Raw genomic sequence first — 20,652 nt, 5'->3', positions numbered from 1 at the left:
CAGCTCCCGGGCGCCCGGAGCGCCTCGGCGTCACTGGATGACAAAGGCATGAAAGTGACTGGGGAACGACGAGAACCTTCTGCTGGATTTCGCACGCTCCTGTCGCTTTCACGCTCCTGTCGCTTTCGTGCCTTCGTCATCCGGGAGCGCCGACAACATTTCTGCCTCCGCAGCTCCCGGGGGCGGCCGGACGAATGTAGCCACAGCGACGCCGAGGCGCTCCAGGCGGACGAAAGAGCGAGCGAGGCAGCCTGATCCTCGGTCGCTCACCCGCTGGACTGCCTCGGCGCCATTCTGGCTACCTCCGGCCGGCTGCGGCCAGGAGCTGCAGAGGCAGAAATGTTGTCGGCGCTCCCGGATGAGTCGGTTTCGTGCCTTTATATACTATTATTTCATGAAGAAAGGTGAGGCTCTGCCTCCCCTGCCTCCCCTGACTGCACGTCCCTGGCTTTGAGAAGATTGCTGGCCACAGTCTAACCGCACGGGCTGGCTGGGTTCACCTCAGGCTAAAATGCGGTTGACTTGTCTATGGCAGGGGGATTCTGGGAGTTGAAGTCCACGTGTCTTAAACTTGCCAAGTTTGGGAGCCCTGCCTGATCTACGGGATGGATCGTAAAGGATTCCAGTCGCAATGAAGAGGCAGGGTGCTGCTTAACCCATTTTTCAGAAGTGAAAGGTGTAAATTTTCCTTGAATTAGTTGCAGCTCTAATACTCCTGGAAAAAGGGAAAGGTTCCCCTCGCACATATGTTCCTGACTCTAGGGGGCGGTGCTCATCTCCGTTTCAAAGCCGAAGAGCCAGCACTGTCCGAAGACGTCTCTGTGGTCATGTGGCCGGCATGGCTCAATGCCAAAAGTGCACGGAACGCTGTTACCTGGTTCCTATTTTTCTACTTGCATTTTTACGTGCTTTCGAACTGCTCGGTTGGCCGAAGCTGGGACAAGTAACAGGAGCTCACTCCATTATGTGGCACTAGGGATTCAAACCGCTGGACTGCTGACCTTCTGATCGGCAAGCTCAGCGTCTTAGCCACTGAGCCACTACTGTAGCTTCCCTAAAAAAGGTTAAGTTTCTTGACTTAAGAATTCTGTAAATGTGCAGGAAATATAGGTCAGAAGCTGTAAGTCAGGGGTGTCCAAACTTGGGAACTTTAAGACTTGTGGACTTCAACTCCCAGAATTCCCCAGCCAGCCATGCTGGCTGGGGAATTCTGGGAGTTGAAGTCCACAAGTCTTAAAGTTCCCAAGTTTGGACACCCCTGCTCTAAGTGACATTACAGGTAAACCTCAATTTATCACTACAATTGGGAATCTTTTTTTTTCTTTTGCTAAACAAGGCAGTGAGTAAAGACTAATTTTACTGCCTCTTTTGCCGTGGTTGTTAAGTGAGTCGCTATGGTTCTTAAATGAATCACACAGTTATTAAGTGAATCCCGTTTCCCCCAGTGCCTTTGCTTGTCATAAGCCAATGGGGACGGTGACAATTCACACGACCCTGAGATGCTTTAACCATCATAAAATAATATGCTCTTTGCCAAGTATCCAAACTTTGATCAGGTGACTGTAAAGGGGGGAGGGGGTTTACAATGATCAGTAGTGTCAGAACTGGTCATAAGTCAGGTTTTTCAGCACTGCTTTAATTTCAAAGTGTCAACTGTCCAGTTGGCGAATCCAGAAAAAGGGACATTATTTTACCAAGAGTATAAAATTTTATACTGAATAAACCACACTGGCACAGAAGAAGCGAAACCAGCTCTGGGTTTATCCCACGCAAAAGCAAGCATAGTTAATTTCCCCCATTTCGCTACCGCCACCCACAATCCAATACATCAACCAATCACGTCTATTCATTTTGTTATGGGAAACAGCCAGCCATGCTGGGACATCCACTCGGGGTGTGTCCTTGAGATGCCAACAATGTCTCATGGAAGCCAACGGATGCTTGGATACTATTCTCCTACCCTTGAAATTCCACCCCTCTCCTTCCCTGTTATGGTTGAGCTGTGAGTGAAGCAAAAATGTAGGTGAAAGTAAGCGGTAGGTTTCACATATTGTTACCAGTGGTTCGTCCCGGGCACGCCCGCTCAATTCGCATGCATGCATGCCCCTTCCATGCATGCGCCCAGCCTCAAAAATGTGCCTAAATAGGACCACATAGAGGTGGGGCAAGTGGGCAGGCCCACCCGTGATTTCCACTACAGGTTCAGGCGAACCGGTCCAAACTGTCTGAATACCACCTCTGGTGAAAGTGTTACTCAGTCTTTCTATAAAGCAGGGGTGTCCAAACTTGGGAACTTTAAGACTTGTGGGCTTCAACTCCCAGAATTCCCCAGCCAGCATGGCTGGCTGGGGAATTCTGGGAGTTGAAGTCCACAAGTCTTAAAGTTCCCAAGTTTGGACACCCCTGCTATAAAGCGTCATTAGATGAATGGTCGTAGGGTGAGGACCTCCTGTAGTTTAATGCATACAATTTACAGCTGTCCCTTCAGCGTCCAATAGCCATTTTTCTCAGCAGATGCGTTCCTCTCTATGATGTCTTTAAGAAGCCTTTTAAAAATATTCCGGTGGTGCCTTTTGTGTGTGTTTTTTTTAAAAAATCAGTGAAGTGTAGGATGCTATTCACAAAACCCGAGCCTGTGAAATTGTGCATGCATAAGTAATTAGAAAATTATGTCTCGCACATATGCAATATTTATTTACCGTATTTTTCGGATTATAAGGCGCACCGGTGTATAAGACACACCAAGATTTCGAAAAGGTAAGTAAGAAAAAAAAAGTTTCTGTATTCCTCAGCCCCCAGGAGCCCCACTGCAGGCTTCAGCAGGGTTGGGGCAAGGCAAAAATGCCCCCGTTTCTGCCTTGCCCCAGCCCTGCTGAAGTCTGCAGAGGGCTGCTGGGGTCTGAGGGAAGGCAAAAAAGCCCCTGTTTTTGCAAAAAACGGCCCATTTCAGGAGGCAAAATATGGCTGTATTCGGTGTATAAGACGCAACAACATTTCCACACTCTTTTAGGGGGGGGAAAGGGTGCGTCTTATACTCCGAAAAATACGGTAACTTTGCTTTATTGAACATGTCACGGTGGTGACTATACAGTCCTTGATGTACTACAGTTCATTAGTGACAATTCAAAGTTACAACAGCACTGAAAAAAGTGACTCCTGGCCATTTTTCACTCTTACGACCATTGTAGCATCCCCATGGTTATGTGATCAAAATTCGGACTCTTGGCAAGTGATTCATATGTATGACAGTAGCCCAGAGGTGTCCAAACTTGGGAATTTTAAGACTTGTGGACTTCAACTCCCAGAATTCCCCAGCCAGCCATGCTGGCTGGGGAATTCTGGGAGTTGAAGTCCACAAGTCTTAAAGTTCCCAAGTTTGGACACCCCTGCAGTAGTCCGTCATATGGCCATTTTTTGCGACCTTCTCACAAGCAAAGTCAATGGGGATTCACTTAACAACCTCTTACTGATTTGACAACTGCAGTAATTCACTTAATAAACACGGCAAGAGAAATCGTAAAATGGGACAAAACCCACTTAATAGATTTGTCATAATTCTGGGCTCCCTTGTGGTCGTAGGTCAAGAGGACTAACTTTATCTTTGTTACATAAAAGCTGGATAGAATCTTGAAAGGAAATTCATACATTTGCCTCAATATGTATTGGCAAGGAATCGAGATGAGAATAAAATAAGAAAACTATAAAATATAAAATAAGACAAAGGCACACCAAGACAACTAGACACAAGGACATTTTTTCCCAAATGCCATCACTCTGCTAAACAAATAATTCCCTCAACACTGTCAAACCATTCACTAAGGCTGCATTACCATTACTATTAGTCTCCTCATCGTTCCTCTCACCCATCTCCTCCCACTTATGACTGCAGGACTGTAACTTTGCTGCTTGTATCCTTACAATTTATATTGATATTGATTGTTTCCTGATTGCTTATTTGTACCCTATGACTATCATTAACTGCTGTACCTTATGATTCGTGATGAATGTACCTTGTCTTTTTATGTACACTGAGAGCTTATGCACCAAGGGTAAATTCCTTGTGTGTCCAATCACACTTGGCCAGTAAATTATTTTATTCTATTCTATTCCTATTTTTATTTTTATTCTATATTTCTATTCTATTTCTGTTCTGTTCTATTTCTATTCTATTCTATATTTTCTATTCTACTCTATTCTATTCTATTTTGCCATCTTGGAAAGGGTTACAGACCTTTTAAGAGCTCTAAGCACCTTTGCTGGAAACGTCTTTTCATATTTTTAGATTATGGTTGAATATTTCTAGGAGAATACTTCGTGTAAGTGTACCCCAAAAGTGTACATGTCTTTTTAAATATGGCTAATAAATAAACAAGAAGGAACCTGGTGGCTCAGTAGCTAAGACACTGAGCTTGTCGACCAGAAGGTCGGCACTTCAGCAGTTCGAATCCCTAGCACCGCATAGTGGAGTGAGCGCCCCTTACTTGTCCCAGCTTCTGCCAACCTAGCAATTTGAAAGCATGTAAAAATGCAAGTTGAAAAATAGGACCCACCTTTGGTGGGAAGGTAACAGCGTTCCGTGCGCCTTAGGTGGTGAGTCATGCCGGCCACATGACCACAGAGACGCCTTTGGACAGCGCTGGCTCTTCGGCTTTGAAACGGAGATGAGCACTGCCCCCTAGAGTCAGGAACGACTAGCACATATGTGTGAGGGGAACCTTTTCTTTTTAATAAATAAACAACAGTGGGTTCAAAAAAGGAAGCAATATTGTAAAACAACATTTGACTAGATATCCATGAAGTAGTTCTCTACGATCTGAAATTGTGCTGTTCAGAAAGAAATTTCCAATAAGGTCCTGGAACAAACGGATTTTGAAGAAATCTGGTTTGTTTGGTTGCCTTTTTGTTTACACTTCATTTTTGCCTAAAATTTTGCTCTAGGTTTCCTGGAGATGCAGACTGGTTAAAATAGAGCTGGAAGGGACCTTGGAGGTCTTCTAGTCCAGCCCCCTGCTCAAGCAGGAGACCCTATAAACCATTTCAATCGAATGACTGTCCAGTCTCTTCTTTAAAAAACCCCATGAAGAAGCACCCACAACTTCTGAAAACAAGTTGTTCCACTGATTGTCCTCACTCTTAAGAGGTTTCTCCTTAATTCCAGGCTACTTCTCTCCTTGATTAGTTTCCATCCACTGCTTCCATTCCATCCATTAGTTTCCATCCATTGACTGGTGGTGTTCTGTATTCTGATTGCCATGTAAAATCAAGCAACCAGTGGCTAAGATCTTTAAAATCAACTCCTCCCCACTCTGAAAACCCTTTCATATCATCTATGACGTAGTACACATCAAAGCTTGGGAAATTGATGCTCTTCCGCTAATATGCGAAATGAAAGAAAGCCAAGTTGGCTGTTTGCAGTTGCGAGGTATTTGTAACGGAGAAACCGAGAAACTTGTTACTAGGAATCTGATGCTAGCTTAAAACACTTCTGCTGACTGAAAGCTTGTCTAATGTGGAAATAATCCCCCCTCCCCAAGCTCTCTAATCCACTCTGGTACCCTGAAAACATCGCTCAGGAAAATGTGTGCACCTAGCTAATAATATATCCTCCGTAATTAATTATAATCATACACTAATTTTTCTTCTGAATTTTTTTTTTTCATTAGCTACCATACAGTGATTTTTAGTACAGTACTAGCTGATAACCTGGCATTGCCCGGGTATTTATTTATCCTAATTCTGTATTAGACAGGAAAATCCGTAATGTTGTTAAAAATGTGCGGACCAAACATAATTTCGTGGAGTTCTGTGAAGCTGTTACCATGGCAACACCACTGTGCTGTACAGTAGAATCCATTTTACAGAAGTACGGTAGAAGTCATTTAAAGGCACAACAGGCTGTATCTTAACCGAACACACACCCCTAGGGGTGTTTTACCCCCACTGTTTTTGTTTCTAGAGAGTAAGTCATCTGTGTAGCATGTTTCATTAAAATTGCTTGAAGCGTTCCAGGGTTATGCTTGAACACACACACACACACACACACACACACACACACAGAGCCATTTGTATATATATAGAAGAAGCTAATAATGATATGCAAAAACCTTAGTGCAATGCATTGCATTTGTTTTTATTTTGACTTTTAAAATATGTAATATTGAAACATTTGAATTGAAAACTTTAAAGAATCGCTAATATTCATTTGAAAGGCAGCAGTGATCTCATCATACATTTTGACCAGTCATGCCATTTAAAGACATATGAATTGATAAGTAAATGCCTTCTGGCAATGACTGTTCAATTTTTTTTTCCCCTTGGCTTATAGTTAACTTGCTTTTTACCTTTTGCTGATGGGCTGGTGATTACACATAAATATGAAGTGGGATAAACGTATGAATTGTGCATTTCTTGGTATCTTTTTTTAGAATGATAATTGAAATTCTAGGAAGGGAGAACAGACTGACCGTTAAATTCTATTTTAAAAACGATCAGCAGGGCTTACGCAAATATGGTTGGTTTGGCTTTTATTAATTCTTACTAAATGCTATACAGGTGGTCCTCGACTTATGACAATTTGTTTAGTGATCGTTCAAAGTTATGACGGCACTGAAAAAGGGACTTATGACCAGTTTTCACACTTACGACCGTTGTAGCATCCCCGTGGTCATGTGATCAAAATTCAGATGCTTGGCAACTGACTCATATTTATGACGGTTGCAGTGCCCCAGGGTCTGTGATCTCCTTTTGCGACCTTCTGACAAGCGAAGTCAATGGGGAAGCCAGATTCACTTAACAACCGGGTAATAATTTACCAGCTGCAGTGATTCACTTAACCACTGTGGCAAGAAAGGTCGTAAAAGGGGGCAAAACTCACTTTTAGAAATGTCTCACTTAACAACAGAAAATTTGTGCTCAGCTATCATAAATCAAGGACTACGCGTATTTACAAATTGCTCGGAGTGCATAATTGTAAATTCTTCATTCAACTGAGAAACGCATTGAACTGGATCACTGTTATTAGTTTAACCTTTATACAAAGGAGACTATAAGCTCACCATTTTAATTTTTATGAATTCATAAATCTCTCTAAAGTCCCTCTCTGTTCCCTCTGATAAGTGGGAACTGAAGCATCTGAGGGGGAGGGCAGAATCTGTAAATCACAGCTGATGTGCTGGAATGCAATTACAGCCCTTTTTTTGGAAATTATTCTAAACTAGCCAATAAACTAAACTAGCTTGCCTTCAAACATTGCCGGTGCTCCATAAATGGAGGCTTTTAAGAAGATATTGGATAGCCACTTGTCTGGACTGGTATGGGGTCTCCTGCTTGAGCAGGGGGTTGGACTAGAAGACCTCCAAGATCTCTTTCAATTCGGTCTTCCTGTTCTGGTTATCATAGGGGAAGTTAGCAATTTCCACAGAGATAACTGGATTTTCTATAGAAGTTCTATCATGCTTAATTCTATTAATTACTAGCTGATAACCTGGTGTTGCCTGGATATTTATCTATAGGGAAGAAATGTCCAGACCAAATGTAATTTCTAATGTTGGATTTTCTCCCTTACCCTTGTGGAGTACTGTGAAGCTGTTACGTGGCAACTCCACTGCGCTTTACAGTAGAAGCCATTTTACGGCAGTACAGTAGAAGTCATTTTAAGGCACAACAGACTGTATCTTAACAGAACACACACCCCGAGGGGTGTTCGGGGTGTCTTACTCCACAGTATTTGTTTCCAGAGAGTAAGTCATCTGTGTACCACGTTTGGTTGAAATTGCTTGAAGCGTTCCAGAGTTATGCTGGAACACACACACACACACACACACACACACACAGAGCCGTTTTTATAGATAGAATAGGATAGGATAGGATAGGATAGGATAGGATAGGATAGGATAGGATAGGATAGGATAGGATAGGATAGGATAGGATAGGATAGAAGATGGTTTAAAATAGAATAATCAAATGGGATAGATTTTTCTAACCATAGTTGAAGTGTTGAAGATCACAGTGCAGGCACTGAAAACCATTAACAAACTAATATGTATGTACCTAAAATAAACATTCTAAAAGCTATGGGATACATCATTGCTGCATGTGTTACTATTGGATTGTTCATGTTTTACATAAAGCGTATTTTATATTGTACATAATGCATATATAAATTTTACATACTATTTGAATATGATTCGCATTTTAAATAAGAGCTTCCTAGTCATCTGGGAAGAAAAGCGAATTGCGCTATAAAATTAATCTGATGAATATATTCACACACCTGCATTCGTCCAAGCACATTTATAGTGTCATCGACATGCTGCTTTTAAAACTCTTTTGTCAGCAACGTCTAAACTGCAAAAGAAGGAATCCTAGAATGAAACTTTTTCAACCAAGGTATCTCAAATGGGCTAACTTCCAGAATGCATCCAAAATCTGGGATCCACGATTCCAGTGTACAGATAGTCCTCGAATTTCGACCATAATTGAGCCCAAAATATATGTTGCTAAGTGAGGCATTTATTAAGTGAGTTTTGCTCCATTTTAGGACCTTTTTTGCCAATGTTTTTAAATTTAATCGCTTCAGTGGTTAAGTTAGCAACACGGTTATTAATTGAATCTGGCTTCGCCATTGATTTTGCTTCTCAGAAGGTCGCAAAAGGGGATGAGATGACTCTGGGATACGGCGGCCGTCATAAATATGAGTCGGTTGCGAAGCGGCGGAATTTTGATCATGTGACCGTGGGGATGCTGTAACGGTCGTAAGTGTGAAAAGCAGTCATAAGTCACTTTTTCCAGTGCCGTTGTAACTTTGAATGGACACTAAGTGGACTGTTCTAAGTCGAGGACTACCTGTCATTGAAATTTGGCCAATTTTAAGTGAAACATTTTTGGACCTGAAATTGTTCATAAAACAACATAAAACATTTAATGAAATAATGTAAAATATGCATGAAAATATTTCCAGTTGTCAGTTTTTGATGTTTGTGCTATACAGTTCAGCATGAGCTTCTTTCAAGACAGCTACCTCTCTGGATTTTTCAGAACTTTTCAAATACTTTAGAAGCTCTGCTCTTGTTGTAAAGGCACTGAGAAATCTGGTTAAGGAAGCATCTCTCAAACAAGGAGTCAACAGGTCCCAGATTAGGTAGTATGTGATATAATTAATTTTGAAAATATAACCAGAAAAAAAAATGCACTTGGAAAATGTTCCTGCAATTGATGCAGGTTTAATGAGAAGTTAAATTCAATTTACATTCAATTAGACTGACTCCTCAAACATAAAATGAAACGGTTTTCACAATTTCCCCCCCTTCAAATTAGTTCATCCATTTGCTCATCAAAAACATTTTGACAATTCCGAAAAAGTGGAGAAATCAAGCAAAGTTTTCCCCCCAGATCATCATAACTTCCTTCTCCATAGATTAAACAGTTAATTTTAATAGAAGTACTGCTTCAAGATGCATCTCAGAAGAATTTGGTTTCACCACAAATTTTAGAGAGATAAAAAATATCCTAGTAGCTGACCAGTAGAAAGCATGGGGGGAAACGTAATATCCACATTCAGCTACTTTTTGACAACAGATAAAATTATTTCACTTCCTGCTACTTTTGCATCATTAGCTGATTAGGATTGCTTTCACATCTCCTTCAAAAGTAGATCACATTTATTTATTTTCTGAACTATTGCTGTTTCTGGCTTGTATTTTATTTTATTATTTTATTTTTTTGGCTCTGGTGCAACTGATTTGAATCCCCCCCAACACTTACTTATGCTAAACCGAATTGCAAATAATTTCCTGTATATTTCTCCAGGCAAAACTGATCTTGTCCAAATGTCAAGCCACAGCAGGTAAAAGCAGGAACCGAGACAAATAGTAGATTTTTTTAATACTTGCTTTGGGGCAATGTAAAGGCAGTGAATGCAACTAATTTGTAATGAAAGATATCTTTTTATGTCTTATTGTTATGTGTACCCTATGTGTTGGAAATTAAATCTTTAAAGCGCTTCATGGCACAGGACCTAGTTACATGCAGGATCGCATCCTGCCCCATACATCCCTACGACCAATCCGCTCACACAGAGAGGGACTTCTTCGGGTGCCGTCCGCCAAACAGTGTCGGGGGGCGACACCCAGGAGCAGAGCCTTCTCTGTGATGGGCCCAGCCCTATGGAATGACCTCCCCCGTGACATCAGGACTACTTCCGATCTCCGCTCCTTCCGTGTACAGTTGAAGACCCACCTCTTTCAATTATCTGGCCTGGCTCAACCGTAAATTTTTTCTTATTCCTCCTGACAGTTCTTTTAAATTTTTTAAATTTTAAATTGTGTTTTTACAATTGGGGTATTTTAATGGTGACTTTTAATTGTCCAATGTGATGTAATTTGTTACCTCCTCCGTGCATGTTATGTCCTGTATATATGTAGGTTTATGTGTTTGTATACATGTTTTATGTTTTATACTCCATTGTACGCCGCCCCGAGTCCTGTCTGGAAAGGGAGCGGCTAATAAATTTAAATTTATTATTATTATTTATTATTATAAATGGAACGTCAGCAGATAAGACTATCTGTGTCCTTCTCTATTTTACAGTAGGCGGGTGCTTTTTTTTTTTTTAACTTACAAAAGAAATGATTAAAAACTCTGATTCATACCTTCAGCCATTTGCATCTCTGTTTTAAAATAATATGCATGTAGCATTACTCACGAATGTTTTGTTCAGCTCGTTTTGCATTTCTCGGGTCCAGGGCTTTAAGTAAGTTAGAATAAAGACAATATATTAAAAAAAAACCTAATGTTATGAGAAGGCAACAGATTTTGTTGATATTTCTTCCATTCCAGCCTTTACCTCGACTATAAAACCATTTTTTTTTCTTTTTGTATTTTATCTCTCCTTGGTTTAAGTTCACATGTCCTTGTAAAATCTCATAGCTGATAACAAAGAGCTTCTTAAAGTGATTCCAGAATGGGGAAAAAATTACAGCATTATTCTTTTCTATGCCATATGTAAAAAAAAAAAAAAATCTGTCAGTAATAACCACGAGAGCCGTGCTAAATATTTTTGCCCAATGAATGAGCTGCCTACATTCAGAGATGCATGCACAGTGATACACATTTGAAGTTGGCACCTGCTTGAATTTCCTGTCTTTTATTCCCATTGCCAGCTTTCAGTAGGGAAGGCCACAAACAGGCAAGATGCTTTCAAACCATCCATCAATATTTGCAAGTCAGAACCAGACAGGACAAATGAGGTTTTAGGATGGTGTGTTACAGCAGTCACCAACTGGGGTCCGCGGGAAAATGTTGGTGGTCCGCAGAAAAATTATTTGCATTTTTTTATACTGCACTAAATCAGGGCTCCTCAAACTACGGCCCCTGGGATGGATACGTGCAAAGAATGCTTGTGTTGCTGCAGAGAGTCTCCCCCTTTGGGATCTTTTTGTGAGGGTTGGAGGGGGGCAGAAATTCTGACTTGGGGTCTGCTTCAGCCTCCTGGTGAGGGGCTTTGGATGAAGGCTGGAGAGAAGTGCCGCTGGTGGTGAAGAGCCAGAGAGCCTCGTTCCAGTGGGACTGCATCGTGGCCTGGAACTGGCTGACCATCTCAGCCCGCTGAGCCTCCAGGTGCCGGTACCTGGCCTTGCACTCCCGCAGGTCTTCCCTCTGCTTGGAAAGCCTATGCTCATAGTCCTCAGTGAGGTGCTTCTGCTGAGCCTCCTACTCGGTCAGATCCAATTTGAACTGAGCTGTTTTGCCAACTCTTTCTCATGGCGGCTGCCTAACTCCAACAACTGCTTCCTATTGGGGGCCTAAGGAGCCCGGGTGGGCAGGCGAGAAATGGCGAGTAGAGGCCGGCGAGGCGTCCCTCAACATGAGTGACATTGAGTTGTCCATGGCCACTCAGTCACATGACCACCTAGCCACGCCCGCCCACCCAGTCAATAGGCAGATCATATTAGTGGTCCGCGGGATTTAAAATTATGAATTTAGTGGTCCCTGAGGTCCGAAAGGTTGGTGACCCATGGACTGTTAAGTTCCATATCTAGATGAAATCTGCAACTTGATTCATGTCAAGGGGATGCATGCCAAGGTAGACACCAGAACAAGCTTCTAAGCCACTACAAATAATTGTTCCACTGTAATCCTTCTAGCCAGACTTCCCCTGGAGTTCTGTTTTCAAACCCTGATTGCCACTCTTTTCAACAAGATATGTTGGGCAATAAGTTGAGCAGGGAGGGCAGTAGAATCAGTCAAAATATGGAAAATGATTGTTCTGAAAAAACTTTGAAGGAATTGAATCAATAAGGGACGCGGTGGCTCGGTGGCTAAGACACTAAGCTTGTTGATTAAAAAGGTTGGCAATTCGATGGTTCAAATCGCTAGTACCGCGTAACTGAGTGAGCTCCTGTTGCTTGTCCCAGCTTCTGCCAACCTAACAGTTCGAAAGCACATAAAAAATGCAAGTAGAAAAATGGGGACCACCTTTGGTGGGAAGGTAACAGCATTCCGTGCCCCTTTGGCGTTTAGTCATGCCGGCCACATAACCAGAGAGACGTCTTCGGACAGCGCTGGCTCTCCGGCTTTGAAACAGAGATGAGCACCACCCCTTAGAGTCGGGAATGACACTTGTGCGAGGGGAACCTTTACCTTAGCTGTAAGAAGAGTGGAGTAAGACCGCACAGCACTCTTTAAATTGCATTGGTTTTGCTAAAGTGTGAATCGCAAAAGCCCAGAAAGCAATAATCAATACTTGATTATTTACAACTAGTTGTTGTTATATTTAAAAGCTATAAATTTCCCTGATTTGTTCTTTTAGGGAACATATTTAAATTACTCAAGAATTAAGCTGAAACTATATTGCTATAACTTACCCCTATGTTTCAAAATTCACATGTGATGTCCAAAATTTCCTTCTATCCAATTTCTGTACTGCCCTAAAATGACACAAAAAGTGGTTTCTCCTTGTTCATTTGCTCCTTCCCTAGCACAAAATACTTTTGAGATGTAATGGGTGCTGTTTGGAAACACGCAGAGCTCTTAGTTGTTTGATACCTCATATTTACTCAGAGTCCATAGGAGCAGATCTGTTTTCAGAAAAGTGGTGTAGGATCAGAAATATTAAATTGAATTCAGGAATAAAGAAAGTCAAAAGCAAAAGTAAGAGTGTACATCTCCTTAAAGGTCTCGTTCTATACCTTCTTCAGAGGTATTTGTGCATTCAGTTGCTGTCTCGGTTAAAACAAAGCTATTTATCATTTTGCAGTCCCAAATTTTCCAAGGGCAAGCCAACCATCTAAAACAGGTTTGTCCAACCCAAAGCATATAGGCCACATGCAAACCCTGGACACCTAGTCTTGTGGCCCCACGTTAATAAAAAATATTAAATAAAGGAAGTTTAATATATACATTAATTATAGTGCCATGTTTTCCCCAAAATAAGACAGTCTTATTTTCTTTTGACCCCCAAAATAAGACTTGGCCTTATTTTTGGGGAGGTCTTATTATTTTTGAGGTGCAGGAGGCAGCTAGCATGGTCACCTCATAGCTGCTGTGTTGCAATTTTTTTGGGGAGGGCTTATTTTCAGGAAAACAGGGTATATATTTGATATGTGGCCCAAGACAATCCCTCTTCACTCAATGAAGTCCAGGCAAGCCAAAAGGTTGGACAACTGCGATTTATTGTAGAGTGATAGACAGTCCACAAAAATCATACTGCCTTCATCTTGCCTTCACCAGAAATGCTACATTCTACTGGTATCTAATCAGCCCCTCTAAGGCATTCCTGTTACTTACTTTTAATTTTACTACGGTAAGAGACCCAAGTCTCTGCAGGACCGATAAGCAATCCTGCAATAATAAGATGAAAGGAAAGGAAGGGAAGGGATAGACTAGAAATGGGAATAGGAATAGAAATAAAATAGAATCCTTTATTGGCCAAGTGTGATTGGACACACAAGGAATTTGTCTTTGATGCATAAGCTCTCAGTGGACAAAGAATAAAATACACTCATCAAGAATCAAAAGATACAACACTTAGTGTTAGTCAAGGTTACTAATAAATCGTACTAGGAAACAAATAAATATAAATTGATACAAGCAACATGGTTACAGTCATAAGTGGGCAGCGTAGATACTAGGAAGGAAGAGAGGAATAATAGTAATACATTCCTAGTAAATTTTTGATTTACTAATTTAGCGTTTGGGGAGTTATATGCATTTTTTCAAAAAGCTACAATGTTTTATGCATTGAGTGGCTTGCCTTATGCTGGGCAAACTGGATGGTGCTTGTGTGTACAACTCTGATCATAACCATCACCGCATCTGGGAGAGGTAAATTAAATTAAAATAAAATAAACCCGGCCCTGCCAGCCAATTACTTTCCGCCTGCCAAGTCCCCCCACCCCACCCCCACCCAATGACTGGCCACTAAGACGCAAGCAAGCGAGCAGCGAAGACCCCCCCCTCCCCCATTTGATCAAGGCCCCAAGATCCGGGTGGGGAGATAAACTACAATTCCCAAGAAGCCCCGGGGCGCGTAATTCCGCGCCGGCCAATGGGAGCGCGCCTTTTTTCCCCGGCGCCGCCTGTGCGTGGAGCTTTTGTGTGCGTGAAGGGAAAGAGAGGAGGCGGAGGGAGCGGGAACGAGCAGGGCCGAAGACCGGGACGCCGAGGACGAGCGGAGCGCCAGCGCCCCCTTCCTTTCCCCCCGACTCGGTGCCGCCCCCCTTCCCGCGCCCTCGGCGGCTCTCTCTCTCGCTCTCTCGAAGCCCTGCGGCTCCCTCGGCCGCCCGGGGACGGCGGCGACCCGGAGGGGAAGCGGCGTTGGGGGGAGGGGGGGCGGAAGGGAGGAAAAGGAAAAAAAAAAGAGGCGGGAACCGAAGACGGAGAAGCGGGAAGCTCTCAGAAATTGAGGCCGGGGATCGAACGCGGCCTATCGCGGGGCTCGGCCCCTCCCGGGCCGGCCTGGCTGGGGGCTTCCCCGGCGCGACTCCTGCGGTTTGTCTCTCGGCGGCGAGCGGTCCGATACGACGGGGGGAGTTAGAATGGAACTGACTGAAGGTGAGGAGGGAGGGAGGGAGGGAGGGAGGGGGAGGGGGCGGAGCTTGGGGAGGAGGGGGCGGGCTCAGAACCCTGCCTAACCAGGCAGGCGCTGCTAACAATACAGCTCAAGTTGCTAGTCCTCAACTAGCCCTCTTTGCAAGTGAATAGAATAGAATTAGAATAATAGAGTTGCAAGGGACCTTGGAGGTCTTCTAGTCCAACCCCCTTGCCTAGGCAGGAAACCCTACACCACTTCAGACAAATGGCTATCCAACATCTTCTTAAAAACTTCCACTGTTGGAGCATTTACAACTTCTGGAGGCAAGTGGTTCCACTGATTAATTGTTCTAACTGTCAGGAAATTTCTCCTTAAGTTCTAAGTTGCTTCTCTCCTTGATTAGTTTCCCCCCATTGCTTCTTGTTTCAATTTGCTGGACGAGTGCTTAGTTTGGAAGAAAAAAAATCCCGGGTTTGTCTTTGGATATAATAAGTTTCTCTTGGGATTTTTGAAATTGCAGATCTGGAAGGGATGCCAGGCTTGGAAAAGTGGGCTTTTTCTCCCCTTTCTCCCCCCCCCCCCTTGCATTGGCCTCTTTTCCTTTTCTTTTCAACAGCAACAAAATAATAATAATAATAATAACAACTTGGTTGCTGAAAAGGAGGCAGCTTGTGCAACTTGCTACTCTGTATAAGTGTCCTATGTTACAGGTGCCATTTATAAGTGGTGTGTTTATATTGCATTTATACAATGTTTCAGTGTGTATCCATTAGAATAGGATAGGATAGGATAGGAGATAGAATAGAATAGGAGATGGAATAGAATAGAAATAAAATAGAATAGAATATTATTGGCCAAGTGTGATGGGACACACAAGAAATTTGTCTGGTGCAAATCACAGTGTTTCAAAGTATCCATTTATGTCAACAATGCCTAATAAGTAAGTAACATTTGGTAATGGACGGGGTGGTGTGAAATCAAGAGTCCTGGGAAACATCAGCTCCCATATTCTTGTTTATCTAGCAATGTCAGCTTGTCTAAATCTATCTTCTTGGCAACGGTGTAAAAATTAGATGGAAAGAAAGAGAGCTATGATATTTTGAGCTTTTTAGAGGCAGGGTAACACACAAGCATGACAGATGACCCAATAATGTATTACATTCGGGCCGGGGTGCTGGATGAAAGGGTAGATTACCTGAAATCAATTATGATTTTAAATTTGGAGTTGGGTTTCTTGAGTTCAGCCTCCTCCAACCTGCTGCCTTTCAGATGCATTAAATTACAGCCCCTATTATGACCAGAAGAATAGTTTGTGTGCTAGAATGTGAAGAGGACGTAATCCAACTCCACATCCTGAAGGATTAATTTGGGAGAAAGGCGAGCTGGGTGGTTATGGTGGAAGGATGGCTTTTTGAGAAAGATTTTGAGAAGCAGAGTTATTGGTGTGTTTGGCTGCTGGTGAGCAAAAGCACTCGCCTGTAATAAGCAATTTACAATATTCAGGTATTTTAAATGTTAAATGTTAAACTACTCCACTACAGCTCAATCCCTGCTAATGCCTGGTTAAGTTGTGGTGGGAAGAGGAATAGGGAATATATATCTATTTCTGTCTGTCTGTCTGTTAGAGAATTAGTGATATGATAGTGAAATGAGACATAATAAAGAGGAAGAGATTAATGTGCAGAAATGGGCATCAAACTTTTTCAGACTCTGAAGAGGATATGCAGGGTAAGATTAAGTGAAATGGCTAAGAATTCTGAAGGAAAGCACCGGCTCCATTGATCATTCTGATGGAAGTCACTGTAGCAGTCACCTACTCCAATCTACTACTAAGAATCTTTCCTGAGAGAACCACCCAGCCTCTGAAGACTTCTTATCAGAAAATCAAGTGAGCCATCAGATTTGGATCAATTAGCAGTGGAAGGTTATAGTCAGCATATGAACTTGATTCAAAGCAGGGCTGCTGAAATCATTTAAAATGGTTTCTCTATTTTAAACTTCAACCCTGATAGTTTAAGGAATGAAAGAGATTGCTTATGGAAAAGTGTGTGTGTGTGTGTGTGTGTAGTGGAATGAGTGACATTAGGAAGGAATCTGTGATGTGTGATCTGTACATTGGTAACCATCATAGAAGAAGTGTGTGTGAGAGCAGAGAGAGAGAGAGAGAGAATCTGTGCTGAAGCGGTGTGAGGTCTGAACTGTGGATTTTGAATGGATTACATAGCCCGGTGTTAATTGCTCTTGCGTGACATTTTGCGTGGGAAGGCATGAAGAAGAGTCATGAGACAGCGACATTCTTGGAGTTGGGAAGTCTTAGGCTGACCTGGTAATGAAACAGCCTTTTGTGTATGTGTGCTTGCAGTGTTCTACAGATATCAATATGCACAAACATCTCGGGGGGGGGGGGGGTTGTTGAGCTTAGAATTTGAAATATTCTCTTCGGGGTAGGGGGGAGCATCTCTGGCTCTCTCGGAAAAGGGCAGAAGGATAATTGTGGAGAGACCAGATAATAGTTTTGTGTGATGGAGGAGGAAGAGGAGGGCCACTTAGATTTAAAGGGGCAGAGGCAGCCATGTTTGCTGCCAGATACTGCAGTGTAAATCTCTTCCCTACTCCACCCCCCCAGCCTGCCTTCCAAAAGAAACTAGCCCTGTTTTGGGTTAACAAATGGGGTTCAGTTCTTTCCCCGGGATCCTTACTCCCTGCTTACCATTACACTGTTTTAGATTTATCATAAATAAACCGGGGAAGCGACATCTTTCTTCCTTCTCTTCTTTTCTGCAGCCAGGACTGCCAGAGACTGCGGTGCAGAAATTAACCCTTTTCAGTGCAAATCTGCAGCAGGGTTATTCTGATTTTCTTTTCTTTTTTTCCCCCTCTCTCCATTTTCATGAAGAATTAAGCAGAAATAGGTAGAAGGGCTGCCTCTCTCATACATGGCAAAAGGAACCGAAATGTCTTCTACAATTTCTCTAAGTAAACAAGGAAATTTCATTCCCCACAGCTAGTGACAAAAGGCACATTTGTTTGTTGTGTACAGCTAGCTAAAACTTATTTATGTTTTAAATTTAATACTGGCAAGGATTTTCTCTGAGGCGTGTCTATAGATATATCTCCTTGTCTGTTTTATGTTGATAATGATCATTTTAATCTATTTTGATCATCACTGAATTGGGCAAGTGGTGTTGTTTGCATTTCCTGTACATCAGACAACTGAGATGTGAGACAAATTGCTCTTCATGTATCTAATTAGTGAGAAGTAGGTATATTTGTATAATGTTTGAAAGTATTTTTCCGTTTCCTAGTGCAGTTGGGAAAAGCTCTCCATATACTGAATATATCTTTACTATCTTAGATATGCTAATTCTGTTTCTCCTGTATTAATATGATGTTTGGACAATTGGAGCATTATGTGTGAATATCTTGTAAATAAGGCACAATCTATTAGTAGGTTTGGATGTACTTTATATTGTTTGATCCTGTGTTGTTCGGTTTTTGAACACACACACACACACACCACACACACACACACACACAATTGTCCCTTTTTAATGTACTTATTCGGAGGCTTCCCAGTGGTTCTGTTTTTGCCTTTTAAAAACTTATCAGCTGATAAAATATAATTTATTGTTGTTGATTGATTCAAGGATGTAGTTATCATAGTAGTATTTCATTAATATTTCAGAACATCCTCATGTTGGGCTCAGCAGCGTGTCTAGCAATGGAGCCGTTCTTTCTGGTTTCTATTTTTCTTTTAAGTGGGTCATAGTAAAAGATGATCAGTGGATGACAGAAGGTGTGCCTGAACAGCTCACAGCGATAATAGTTGGTTTCTGTGACAGAATGAATGCTAATGAACATAATAAATATAAGCTGAGAAAAGGGGAATTTATATAGCAAAAATGCTTTTCAGGAATAGTAATGCCTTTTCTCCCCAAAATTAATTATTTGTTGCGACTTTAGTGCTACATGTATGTAAAGCTGGAAATGACTCATCACATTGTATGATGGTAAAAAGCTGGAGTTACAGTTCTACAGTTCAAGGCAAACACTATCTAGATTTCTGCATGATTGGAAAAGATGAAACATGAACAGATTGTGGTGTTGGAGCAAGAAATATCAGCCCAGTGAGATTGTATACTATTTTGCATTTGGCTTCCAAAGGCTAAAATCAGTTTGAGAAATAAGCGCTTTCTGATATTTTAAAAGCCAATAGCAAAGCAGTCTCAGATGTGTGCATGCTAAGTTTTTATTTACATATTTTAGTCTGATAAGAGGAAATTTGCCTAGGCTTTGTTGAAGGAAGAATAAATGCATGTATATGAGAAAAGTAGTTAGAATCCAGGTTGTGTTATGTGCAAGTGGGGTTATGATGTGGCAAGGCACATGTGGAAGGGGATGCCATTAAATTCAACAGAATTTAAACACTGTTGCTTCTTATTGAATGCTCAGCCGTAAGATCTCCTCCCATAGCTGTTGCTGATTATTGCTATCTATATGTTATTAGTTCTCGTCCTACTGTATATGAGTAACATTGTGAAAATTATAAAAGGCTACATAGGCAGCAATGGAATAATCAAAACTTAATAAATCACCTGATCTTTCTTTCTTTCCTTCCCTCCTATTTATATTTCACATTCACAAGGTTGCCTATCTTCTCAATTAGTCTAGGCCAAGTACAGAAATAAAGCCAAACTTACAAATATCAAATAGAACAGAAAAGAGGAATGGTCCTTCTAGTGGGAGAGGGGGAAAGCCACTAAAAACCTGTAAAAACCCTCACAAATGGAACTCCCCTCCTACCCTAGAATCAAGTCTAAGGAAAGAGCCAAATGCCCAAGGTACAACAGCAGGATATCAGAGTCATCCAAATCTCAGAAGGGTCCCAGAGACCAATTGCCATGACGAAGAAGACACATTTCCTATGTCCCATCAAATGACATTGCTTAATTGATGAGATTTGTAGTCTTGTTTTTATAGGATGGGCAAAAGCAACAGGAGAGAGAGAGAGAGAGATTCTCAAATTGCTATGCCATATGGGCCTTTGTATTAGAGACGCGGTGACTCAGTGGCTAAGACACTCAGCTTGTCAATCGGAAAGGTTGGCAGTTCAGCGGTTCGAATCCCTAGCATCGCATAACAGAGTGAGCTCCCGTTACTTGTCCCAACTCCTGCCAACCTAGCAGTTCAAAAGAGAATCCCAAAAAAACCAGTCTTAAAACAGGTGTGCAAATTTTGGAGATCCAGGCCCAGGTGAGGTTTCCCCAAATCTTAGGATGTAGTCTCCCCCTATCATTCTGTGTTCCCACTGAATTTTATTATTTAAGTAACAGAACATGGACATAAATAGGTGGGAGTAATCATGACTAATACAGAAATAATTGAAAATGAACTACATCAGATTCCATATTTACACTGCCTTCAACTTACCGCTCAATGGTCAAGCCTGGAAATTAGCCAGAGAAAGTTTATGCACTTTTAATATTGCATCTGGGACGGGATTGCCTTATTTGTGCAAATATGGGCAAAGGAAGGCTTTAATTACCAAATGCATAAATTGAGTGGGAAGGGTGAAAGTTCCTATGTTGTACAGATCTCTAAGTTAATAGTCCACAAATTGT

General features: G+C 41.9%; 1 protein-coding gene across 4 annotated transcripts in view; it reads left to right on the top strand.

Annotated features, from left to right (window-relative positions):
* The window catches only part of NSD3 (nuclear receptor binding SET domain protein 3), a gene marked incomplete at its 3' end in the record, with an annotated part of 129,422 nt that overhangs the window by 4,449 nt on the left and 104,321 nt on the right, over positions 1-20,652 (top strand). For 3 of the 4 annotated variants that reach the window (XM_081960729.1, XM_081960727.1, XM_081960730.1), the window contains exon 1: positions 14,610-15,051. The exons of the other annotated variant lie outside the window; for it this stretch is intronic. Of the gene's footprint in view, positions 1-14,609; positions 15,052-20,652 lie in introns of those variants that run through there. 4 annotated transcript variants of the gene reach the window in all.

This window comes from Natrix helvetica, assembly GCF_964273705.1.
Source record: "Natrix helvetica genome assembly, chromosome: 8".
Lineage (NCBI taxonomy): Eukaryota > Metazoa > Chordata > Lepidosauria > Squamata > Natricidae > Natrix > Natrix helvetica.
Note: the sequence above shows the minus strand (reverse complement) of the source record. Positions and strands in the feature narration are given on the sequence as shown.